This window comes from Lygodium microphyllum, chromosome 7, assembly GCF_053477565.2.
Source record: "Lygodium microphyllum isolate KBCC chromosome 7, Lygodium_microphyllum_v1.1.10, whole genome shotgun sequence".
Classification (NCBI taxonomy): Eukaryota; Viridiplantae; Streptophyta; class Polypodiopsida; order Schizaeales; family Lygodiaceae; genus Lygodium; species Lygodium microphyllum.
The window spans coordinates 113,190,291-113,201,621 of NC_141141.1; the positions used below are offsets into that span (position 1 = coordinate 113,190,291).

The 11,331-nt window shown below is 41.5% G+C and overlaps 1 pseudogene; it reads right to left on the reverse strand.

Moving 5' to 3' along the window:
* Positions 1-3,680: 3,680 nt before the first annotated feature.
* Positions 3,681-4,294, reverse strand: LOC148033849 (uncharacterized; annotated as a pseudogene).
* Between the last annotated feature and the right edge of the window lie 7,037 nt (positions 4,295-11,331).

The following is an 11,331-nucleotide window of genomic DNA, read 5'->3' on the forward strand; positions in this document are numbered from 1 at the left end:
TGTCTTGCCGTTTTAAGTCAGCGTAAGCCTTCTGTCTATCCTTGGCAGCTTGGCTATCTTGTCTTATTGATTTGATTTGATCATCCATGTCTTCCAGAATCTGCCTTGAAGCTTCTACCCTCAAAGTTGGATCCGAGAAGTTCAAAGGGGTATGACAATCATGCCCATACAATACTTGAAAAGGGGTCATCTGAATACTCTGTTGGTAAGAAAGCATTGTAGGCAAACTCAACCAGTGGCAAATATTGAATCCGCTTTTTGGGTTTGCGATAGTAGTATGCCCTAAGCATATCTACAATGACTTGGTTGACTCGTTCTGTTTGACCATCAGTTTGGGGATGGTAAGCTATACTAAAATAGAGTTGAGTTCCAATAGCCTCAAAGATAGCCCTCCAGAAGTGTGATGTGAATAGAGAGTCACGATCACTAATGATTTTTCTGGGTAACCCATGCAGTTTGAATATTTCCTTGTTGAATAATCTTGCAATGTCTGAAGCTTTATAGTTTGTCTTGACAGGGATGAGATGTGCGACCTTGGTGAGCATATCTACTATAACCATAATAGAGTTGTATCCTCCCTGAACTTGGGGTAGGCCAATAATGAAGTCCATACTAATGATTCCCATTTCATTTGGGGAATGTTAAGTGGTTGCAATTTCCCAGGCATTTTGACATGTTTTGCCTTAATGCATTGACGAGACAATCATTTCGTGACATATTTGAGAACGTCACCCTTGAGCTTATCCCAATAATAGCTCTTTCTGACTGCATTAAGGGTCTTGGCATAGCCAAGATGTCCTGAGAAAGGGGAGTCATGGGCTTTCCAAAGTATCTTCTGCTTGAGAGTTTGGCTTACAGGGATACATAATCTTGTCCTAAAGTAGACAAGTCCACTATTGAAAGAGAATTCTTGATACTTCGTCTTTAGCTTCGGGTCTTGATCCTTGATGGGGATCTATCTTAGCATTTTCTGATAGACTGGGTCATGATATGCCTCTTCTTTAGCTAGCTCAAGAATCGGGTTGTTTGGCATTGATACCTTTGTGGATAGAGATCTTGCTGTTGATGGATCTTGCAAAATAAGAGAATTTAGAAATACCTTGCGACTGAGTACATCGGTAACTACATTCTCTTTTCGAGGCCTATATTTGATTTCAAAATCATATTCTTCGAGCACTCTGATCCATTGACATTGCCTCATATTGAGCTCATTCTGGGTGAAGATCCATTTAAGACTCTTGTGGTCCGTCATTAAGGAAAATTTGTTACCTAACAAGTAATGCCTCCAAAGTTTGAGGGCATGGATGACAGCCAACATCTCCAGATCATGGGTAGCATAATTCCTTTCATGGCTCTTCAATTTCCTTGAAGAATATGCTACGGGATGACCTTCTTGCATAAGTACACATCCTAAAGCAAGTGCGCTAGCATCAGTAACCACTTCAAACTCCTTATTAAGATCAGGAAGTTTCAGAATGGGTGCTGATACTAAGCTTTGCTTTAGTCTGTCAAAGCTGGTCTGTTCGGTAGGTGACCATACAATTGCTACTTGCTTCTTTAGTAGATCAGTCAGAGGTGCTACAATCAAAGCATAATCTTTGATGAAAATCCTGTACCATCCTGTCAACCCAAGAAAACTACGTATTTCTTTGACAGAAGTTGGTGTTGGCCATTCTAGAACGTCTCTGACCTTAGCTGGATCTACTGAAATTCCTTCTGCTGATACAGTGAATCCTAGATATTCAATCTGTCGCTTGAAAAATGCACACTTCTTCTTCTTGGCATAAAGCTTGTGTGCTCTCATTGTTTCAAGAACAATGCAAAGCTGGGGTTCATGATATTTTCCTTGTTTAGAGTAGACTAGGGTATCGTCAAAGAAGACGAGTACGAAGTCATCAAGATAGGGCCTAAAGATATCGTGCATTAACCTGTTGAAGGTAGTAGGAGCATTCGTCAGCCCGAATGACATCACTAGGAATTCAAAGTGTCCATACCTTGTGCTGAATGCAGTCTTTGAGATATATTCTTCCTTGATCCTTATCTGATAATATCAAGATCTGAGATCTATCTTGGAGAAGATCTTTGCTCCTTGAAGGCGGTCAAGTAATTCATCTATTCTTGGAATGGGGTATTTATTTTTGATGGTTGATTGATTCAACCCTCTATAGTCAATGCATAGACGAAGCGTTCCATCTTTATTCTTTTGGAATAGCACTGGAGCTCTCCATGGTGAACTGCTAGGACGGATGTAGCCTTGGTCTAATAGTTGCTTGAGTTGCTCTTTTAGTTTGATAGCTTCTGGAATGGACATCTTATATGTCCTCTTTGTGACTGATGCAGCTCCTGGCGCCAATTTGATTTCGTGGTCGACTTCCCTTTGAGGAGGAAGTTCTGTCAGATCTTTAGGAAATACATCTGCGTATTCCTTTAACCATAAAGGGTCTTCCCCAGATTCCTGATTCTAATCTAGCTTATCCAGTTTAATCAGGTAGACAGGTAGGCCCTTTCTAACACCTTTTGCCAGCTTGATTTTTTTACTTACCAGCCTCTCCTTGAGTCGTGACTTACCAGCATCTCCTTGAGTCGTGACTAGTTCCCCTTCAGAATTTTGGAAGGAGACTTGGCCCTTCCCACAGTGGATGTGGGCATCATTGGGTATTAGCCAATCCATTCCGAGTAAACATTCATGGACACCTAGGTTCATTACCCTGAATCTCACCGAAGTTAGCTTCCCACCCCAGTAGGAATTTCATCTTAGCAGTTTCCTAGTACAAGTGACCTCACGACCATTTACTAATTCCACAAGTAAAGTAAGTGCGTCTATTGTGGCTATCCCTAATATTTTTGCATAGATCAGTGAAATAAAGGAATGTGTATTGCCATAATCAATCAGGGTTTTGAAGCTTTTACCTTCATAATCTGATGGAGTTTGAATCATCGAGAATTGGCGATTCAAACTCTTCTTGTGAAGAGCGGTGTGAACCTTGCCCTCTCGATGTCAGCATCCATGGATGGATCTTCTTCATCATCCAACTCCTTGTTAGAAACACTGGAGGTTCTTCCTCTGGTCATAACAGTGGTTCCTTGGCCATGAGCAGCTCTATTTTGACCTTGGAATTTCCCTTGGCGATGTCCTCTGCTAAGCTTAGGACATTCCCTCTTGAAGTGCCCGAGCTCGCTGTAATGAAAGCAATGTGGGTTGTGATCATTACTTTGTGTAGGAACAAATTTTTTGACAACATTGGCCCTAGCTTTCTTTCTTTGGCCCTGATTCTGACTCTGCGCCCTCTTGGTCTGAGCCTTAAACATACCCTTGTTCTGATCTTTGTAAGGCCAAGTCCTGTTATTCCTTGGTTTGGTCTGCACTTCCTATATTATTGGAGCAGCTCAAATGAATGCATCTTGTAGGTCCGTTGGGCGCATTGATTCCAATCGAGTGTTTATGGGTGGATTCAACCTAGCACAGAATTTTGACACATGTTGTGTCATATCCATTGGAGGCGCTGTCGAAGGGTTCTCGAAAGCTAAGTCGTGTCTACAGAAGACCTTGACAAATTTCAAGATAGAAGATCAATCAACTGAGATCAGATTCAATTTGAAAGCTCAATTTCAGATAATATGAGACATACAATCAGCTACATCTGATTGGGAGCATCTCCAGTAAACGTCATGACAAAAACTCATGTCAACAAATTTTTCATGTAGTCTGAATCCCTATGAAGCTTCTCTTGGAACTTTTTAAACCACTGATTCAACATATCCATTGAAACAATAAGCAGCCTGTCTCTTCCAAAGGAACAAAAAGACTGCATAAAATTGAATAGGTTTTCACCTATCCGCATTGCTAGGCTTCGATCTGTTGTTGTTAAGTAGCATTGATACCAAGAAGAGAAAGCACATCTTCAACTGCAAGACCAATCTTTGCAGTCAAAGGCACTGAATTTGGTTGCTCCACAGTACTGAAAGTGAGAACCATGTGACTACACGTGCAATGTTAATGCTTTTTCTGGTGGTATGGAGAATTCATCCGAAAGGAATATACATATCTCTTTCACTTCATCATAGGATTCACATCTAAAGGATAACTCCGCTTTGGAAAAAGTACTCCAAACAGCCGCGGAGAGCTTGTCTTTGCTCCACAGTAAGTAGAAACATAACCTATGTTGACGTCTGTATCTGCAGCAGGCACAGCACTTCCTAACCCTCATTTGCGGCCCTGATAACTTTCAGACGACACTTCATTCAATTCGTTTGTTTCATGTTGACGACGCTGTCTTAAACCCAAATGACCCATGTGAAATCTCCATTCACATAACCTATAGTATCATCTTGATAGGCTCCCAGTGCAAGGACGACACGATTTCAGTGCAGTAACGTCAATATCAGCAACGAATACAAAAATGTCTAACAGGCTACTACTGCATCCGATACTGAGAATGATGAATAATCTATTCCTGCTGCCACGAACAGGTCCCTTGACCCTCACATAATGTTAGCAACAAGACTAAAACCCCCCCAAAAATCCTTTTTCCCGATGTTTTCCTTCACAATCGCCTACAACATGCCCTAGAAAAGCAGCCCCCTTTTTCCCATCACAAAAGTGGCCTTTTTTTTCCATCAGAAAAGCAGCCTTCTCCCCCGTTCTGCAACTTCGTAATCCTCAGGAGTTAGGACAATTGTCTTGAGAAGATGACTAAAGGTTCCCCCAAGCCTTGCAAAATCATTTGCATACAGATCCGAATTCAGAAATAACTGTACATTAAAGCTTCTATTGCCTCCTCTGTGTAGGAAGCCAATGGATGCGTCTTGTTCCTTTCCTACATTTCCTGAGCCTCTTGGACCAAATCCTTCTGACAAAAATCGAAGTAGAACAGTGTATGCAGTGACCAGCACAGAATTGTCTGACAAGTCACGGGGTGGCATATTTCTTGCAGTACCCTTAATCTTAGCCACAAGGTGTCTCAAGAATAACATAAACATAGATCCTGATGTGTGCACTCTCTCAGATGCAGACAGACCCACCTCTTTATCTCTTGAAAAAGGGACAAATTCAAGCAGATGCTGGTAGAGCTCCCACTCTTACCATACATGCTTATCACTGTGTTGCCAACAAAGGTCATAGAATCAAAGCCCCTCCTTTCACAATCACCATGGAGTGAAATTCCTTGTTCCAAGCAACTTAAGCTTCCACAAGCTTTGAATAGATAAATATAAGAGAATTCATTTGGCTCTGTACTTTCTTCTTGCACGGACTGGTACAACAGCAGTGCCTTCTAGTATTCCCTAGGGTCCACAAAAGCAGAGATAATCGCATTCCATGGCAGGATGTTCTGACATGGTAACATTGGAAACACAACAATTGCATGTTCAAGACTTCCACAATTGACCATTGAGTGCATCAGATAATCACCCGGGCAGGTATAGTGATCCAACCCAAGTCTAACCAGATGCAGATGTATAATATGCACTAAGGACTTATAGTCATTGCAAGGCTTCAAGAAGGAAGAATACAGATTTCCCACTAGAATCAGCTCAGGTCGCACTGTCAGAACCAAGACTTCCAATGCTTGATTCAAGTGTCCATCCTCTCACAGACAATGGAACTACTGATGCACTTATGATAGATGTGATTTCAGATCATACTGGTGTGTATTATAAACTGTGTAAGCTCAGATGGATTGTTTTCAAGAAACAGAGCCTATCTGTTGTTGTGACTTTTGGCTCTCCAACATTGGACCTCACTGTTCACATTGGATTGATACTCTGCATTGTCCATACCCATCAGTATCATTTGTTCCTGAACTACCTGGGGCTGTTATAAACTTAAAAGTGCTCAAATACCTACACTGAAGCTAAACAAGACACCGGTAGAAGTCTCAGGTCCAGTCACTTGTTCCCTAAGTAGATCCTCTATCTTGGATAACATCACTGGTTTCCGAGCCCCTCTTTAGGTGATAAACAAGCACATGAATGTTCTTGTTCAATTTGTGTACCCAAAAATCCTGAACTAGACTCAGCTTGACTAGAAAACCCACCTGACACATTTTATATCAAGCTGGTCTTTCCAAGGGTATCTTCAGCAGAGTCTAGGTTATCTTTCAACATGCAAGCTCTGGATCTTAGCCCATTTCTTGAGCATATAGTACTGGATGCCAAGTCTATCTCAACCTTTAAACAAGACTTGCAAGGATCATCGACGGTAACCTATCTTGGTGCATGTATGTTGCTTGTAAATAGTGTTTTCTGGTGCTCAGGCGATTCCAAAACTCTTGTTCCCAAATTTTCCCCTTCTGGCAGTGACCCCTCTATTCTAGATTCTTTAAATGCTGATCTTTCTGCATTCCGTGATACACTCTGCTGTTCAAAATTCTCAGCCTCCAAGTCAACCACATTTCTATTTTGGATCCGCATACCTAATCTCTTAACTTTCCTAATACCTAATTTTGATGAATATCTCAGGGTTCTTTTGTAAGTCAAGTGCTGTGTCATGTCAGGTACTATACTTTGGAGATTATAAAGCTGACAGAAACTTCGCACAAATGGACATCAACAAGTCCGGATGGCTTCTTGGCTCCTTCCCTTCATGTTTCTAGACCCCTCTCCACTATACTACCCATACAGAACAAAAATGCAAACACAACGACTAAGTATGTACAAAGTAACAAATGTCACACACACAACTTTTTGGTGGATTCCACACCTCGGATGCGCAGCAGTACGACATCCACCCCCTCTGATCCTATGCATCCTCCGGATGGGCCAACTACCCATGATCATTATCGTCAAGATCCACAAACAGATCAATCTCTTCATTGAGTATTTTTGGTATATCAGCAAGATTATCTGTCATATCATCTGTCTCCTCTACTGGAGTTTCTTCTCGTTGCTCTTCTCTTGCAAATTCTTCCAATGCATAATCCTCATCATCTCTTTTCTTGAAAATCTTGATTCTTTTTCCTGCTATGGGCACTCTAGACACTGTCCCATCCAATTCTGTCAGCTCATATGTTGCATTGTCAAAGACATGTCTGACTATGTATGGATCAAACCATCTTTTCACCATCTTCCAAAGTGCAGTATGCTGATTTTCAAGGCTGCTATCAAAGACTAATACCCAGTCTCCCTCTTCTATTGCTCTAGGCCACAAGCGATGCCTGCTGTTAGACCTGTCCTTATTTCTAAGTCTAGCAACCTTCAACTTGTCAATCGCTAGCTAAATATCCTCTGGTCTTCTCTCCAACTGCCGGATCCGAAGAGCTAAGAGCTCCTCTCTCGTCAAATCCTCCTGCCAAGGTAAAACTGACCAAGTCAAAGCACAAGTCTCAGTCGGCATAACTGGTTTCTGACCATACATCAACTCTGCGGGCATATATCCAGTGGTAACACTGTCAGTCGTACGATCAGCCCACAAAGCAAACGGTAGAAGTCTCGGCCATTCTCCAATCCGTCCTCTGCATGCTTTGGCTAATGCTTTTACTATCGACGGATACCCTCTTTCACTCTTCCCATTTACCTCTGGATTGTATGCTGTGGTTAGAGCCAACTTGATTCCTAGTTAAGAGAAAAACTCCCTAGCTTCATCTGCATCCAATTCACCACGATCTGCAGTGATCTTACCCACACAGCCATACCTGCAAAAAATTTCTTCCAATAAGAACTTACACACTGCACTAGTGGTCTTCATTCTCAAAGGTCTACCCTTAACATGATTGGTAAGATCCTCTCTAGCCAAAACAATATACCTCATCTACCATAGACCCATAGGCATAGTAACCAAGTCAACTACCCACTTATAATGAATGCATAGCAGATAGGTCGGATGAAGCTCATCTCGATGACCCACTACGGAATACATCTAACAATCTCTGCAAGTCTCTACAAAGCGAGAAACATCTCTGTACATGCCTTTCCACCAATATTTTTCCTTAATTTTCTCATAAGTATCCCACACTCCTCTATGACCAACCCAAGGACTCTCATGAAACTCTCTCATCACCTGTAACCGGGTCTCTTTATCGCAAACAACCCGCAAGGGTAATTCTCCTCTTTTCTTCGGGTGCTTCCAAAGAAATCCGTCCTTGAGAAAATAACCATAGGCTTTTCTTCTTATCTTCTTGAACTCTTCATCTGTCCATTCATATCTTTTGCTTAATATACTAAGGTACTTGCCAATCTGCAACCAATCTCCAACATAGAGTTCTTCTATAAAAGCCACAATATCATAAACATGGCAAACATGATCAACCATAGTGGCTGAGATTTTTGCATCATCCTCTTCTATAAGTAGTGTCTCCTCATCATCATATTTGGCTCTAAACAGGATATCAGCCACTGGATTATCCTTCCCTACTATGTGTTTAAATTCTGGATTTAATGACTTGATGTATGCAATCCATCTCAGCATAGCTATATCTGGAATAAAGCAACTCGTAATCATACCTATCAATGGCAAACAATTTGTCTCTACCACAACTGGGGCTCCAATAAAGTACTCCTTGTCACACTTGAGAGCCGTAACAATTCCCAGTAATTCCCTCTTGATTTGTGGATACCTCCTCTGTCTCTCGTTTAGGACTTTCGCCCCAAACCGAATAGCGTACCTGCCCAACCTATGCCAATTGGACTAGTGTCAACTGTCAATACAATAGGCCTTCTGCAATTATAATCCGCTTTCCTGATAGTAGGAGCAATCTTCAATTTCCACATGGCTCTAGTGTGGCTCTCGTCCTAATAAAATTTCTGCCCCTTTCGAAGCAACTGATATAAACAATCTGCTATGTGTGCAAAATGGGGTATCCAAATCATGTAAAACACATAGGCTCCAATGAGTCTCTGTACCTTTGAAGTGGTAGAACAATACTCTGTAATCTTGCCTATAGCATCCAACTTCTCAGGTGATGGTTTCCTGCCATAATACCCACACATATGTCTAACAATGAGAACCTCATTTACTCCAAAAACAGATTTTTGCCCTGATAGTGTCAAGTTCACTTCTTCTAAACTGGCCAAAATCTTTTCACAGGCTGAAATATGATCAGCCACAAAGTATCTGTATCCCTGCTCATTAATACTCTCATTCTTCTCTTCTTCTGCGCACCCCTTAATGGGCACATCATCCAAGAAAGGCATGGTAAGCTGAGGTATGTACTCATGAAGGACCTTATGCATGGCATTCATCATATGTGCAACAGAATTAGTGGCACCTTGAGGCAAGGTACACATCCTGACAAGCCTAATAAGAGGTGGTTATGTCCCTACTTTCCAAAGCCAGCTGAAACTGATCATATCCCGAATACAAATCACCTAAAGAATAGATGGCATGTCCAACAAATGCTTTTGCAAACTCATCCACAACTGGACCTATACCAGCATTCCTGATAGTAACTCTATTTACTGGCTGCATGTCCTGTATAAATCGGAGAGTACCATTCTTCTTTGGAATCGTAAACCACCTATTTGAGTATGGTGCAGATGATGGCTCTAGGATTCCCATCCTGATTTTCTCATTCAACAAGTCAATTAACTTTGGCAGGTGTGCCCTAAGCACTGGAATAGGTTAGAGGTTCCATGGAATATGAGGAATAGTAAAGATCACCATAGGGGCAACAATATCTGGATTCACACATCCAATCTCATGCGAGAAAAAAGCAAACCCTCTTCCATGTCACTCAAGCATATCCTGAAAGCACTGTTTCTTTGAAGGTAGCAAGAAATCACAATTTCCAATTTTTAATTCAGCAAGAGTCTCAGCTGAAATTTTATGACCTATATGCTCTGGATTCCTCAAAATTGGCTGCTTGGCAGCCCTCTCTATTTACTAATCACTGTCAGGTGGAAGCGATCTAGCTACCGGCTTCACCTTCTTATCCATAGTCTTGTATTTCGTGTCAACCCTGGCTTCATTATGATCCTCTGCACTACTCAAATATTGCTGTAAATCAGCAATTTTATACTCTGGTGGCTAAATATCCTCAGCCCTCTGCTCTATGGACTGCATAAGAACATGCCTAAACTCTGGATGCTGAAATATTTCAATAGTAAACTTTGTTGGCTGAAAGTTTTAAGCCCTCTGTATCTCTGTAGGTTGATCATAATCAGCCAGAAACTCTGTTTGTTGAATTTCTTCAGCACTCAACACTTTTTGCTGAGTCACCTCAGCCTCTGACTCTATCTGTGACATAAAATCTGAAATTTTATGAAACATGTCCAGGGACTGCACTGATACATTACTGTGACAACTCTGCATATCAAATTTTAGCATATTTTCCATCTCTGTCATCATATCTGCACAAACCATACTATCATACATCCCATCTATATGCTCATCATCCTCTAAAATAACTACATTTTTCACATTTTTCTCCTTCATGCATATGTACTGCTTGGCAGCTCTAGGCAACTTAGAAATCTTCTGATAACTCATTGAATTGTTTGTTGAAATTCCAACAAAATTGGAGGAGAAAACACTGCTGCTAAGAGGCGGAAACTCCAATCTCCTCTGCTCTGTACTACCGTTGTCTCGTGGAATAGTGGTACCTAATGAAAACCCGAATCCCTCACAGTGGGCAAAGGTGCATCTCGAAGAGTATCCCTGTTTCTAGCATGGTTCACACACACAGTCATAAACTGGACTGCTCTCATACCATCTTTACTGTGAATCCGTGCATAAGCAGATCCATCATCCATTACTTTCGTCTCCATGCGCATCTCTGTGATGAATACTTGTCCAAGGATTATGGGGTAAGAGCATGAATCCTGCACAAAGAAATGCAAATCCTCCTCTACATCTCCAATAGAAATCTTGACACTGGGACAGGCAGCATACAAATCACCTGCAGTATTGTTGGTGGCTCTCATACACCACCCATGCTCTGCATCCATAGGCCATTTATTACTTTCATAAACTCCACGAACTATGAGATTAATCTCTGAACCATGATCCACCGAAGCAACATAAGGCACCTATTTCTCTCCAATTTTTACCATTGTTTCTATAGTTGCCCTAGCCCAATGACTCCGTGAAAAATGACTACGCGGTATCAAGATAGGCTCATCAGTTTCAGCATAATGCATAGGCTGAACCCTCTTCTCTGTCTACGGAAAAACAGAAGCATTCTCAACCATAACCTCATCCTCATCCTCATCCAACTCCCTAATCAAAACTCCCTGTGTATCAGTAGTAGGCAATGCATGTCTTTTCCTCTTCAGGACTTCTTGGAACTGATCTTGAAACTCTCTTTTCGAGATGCCCAAAACCTCAAAAATAGTAAAAGTCACCTCACTGCCAAGTATTTTGTCATTAAAGATTTTCTTCATGTCCGTAGATGTCTC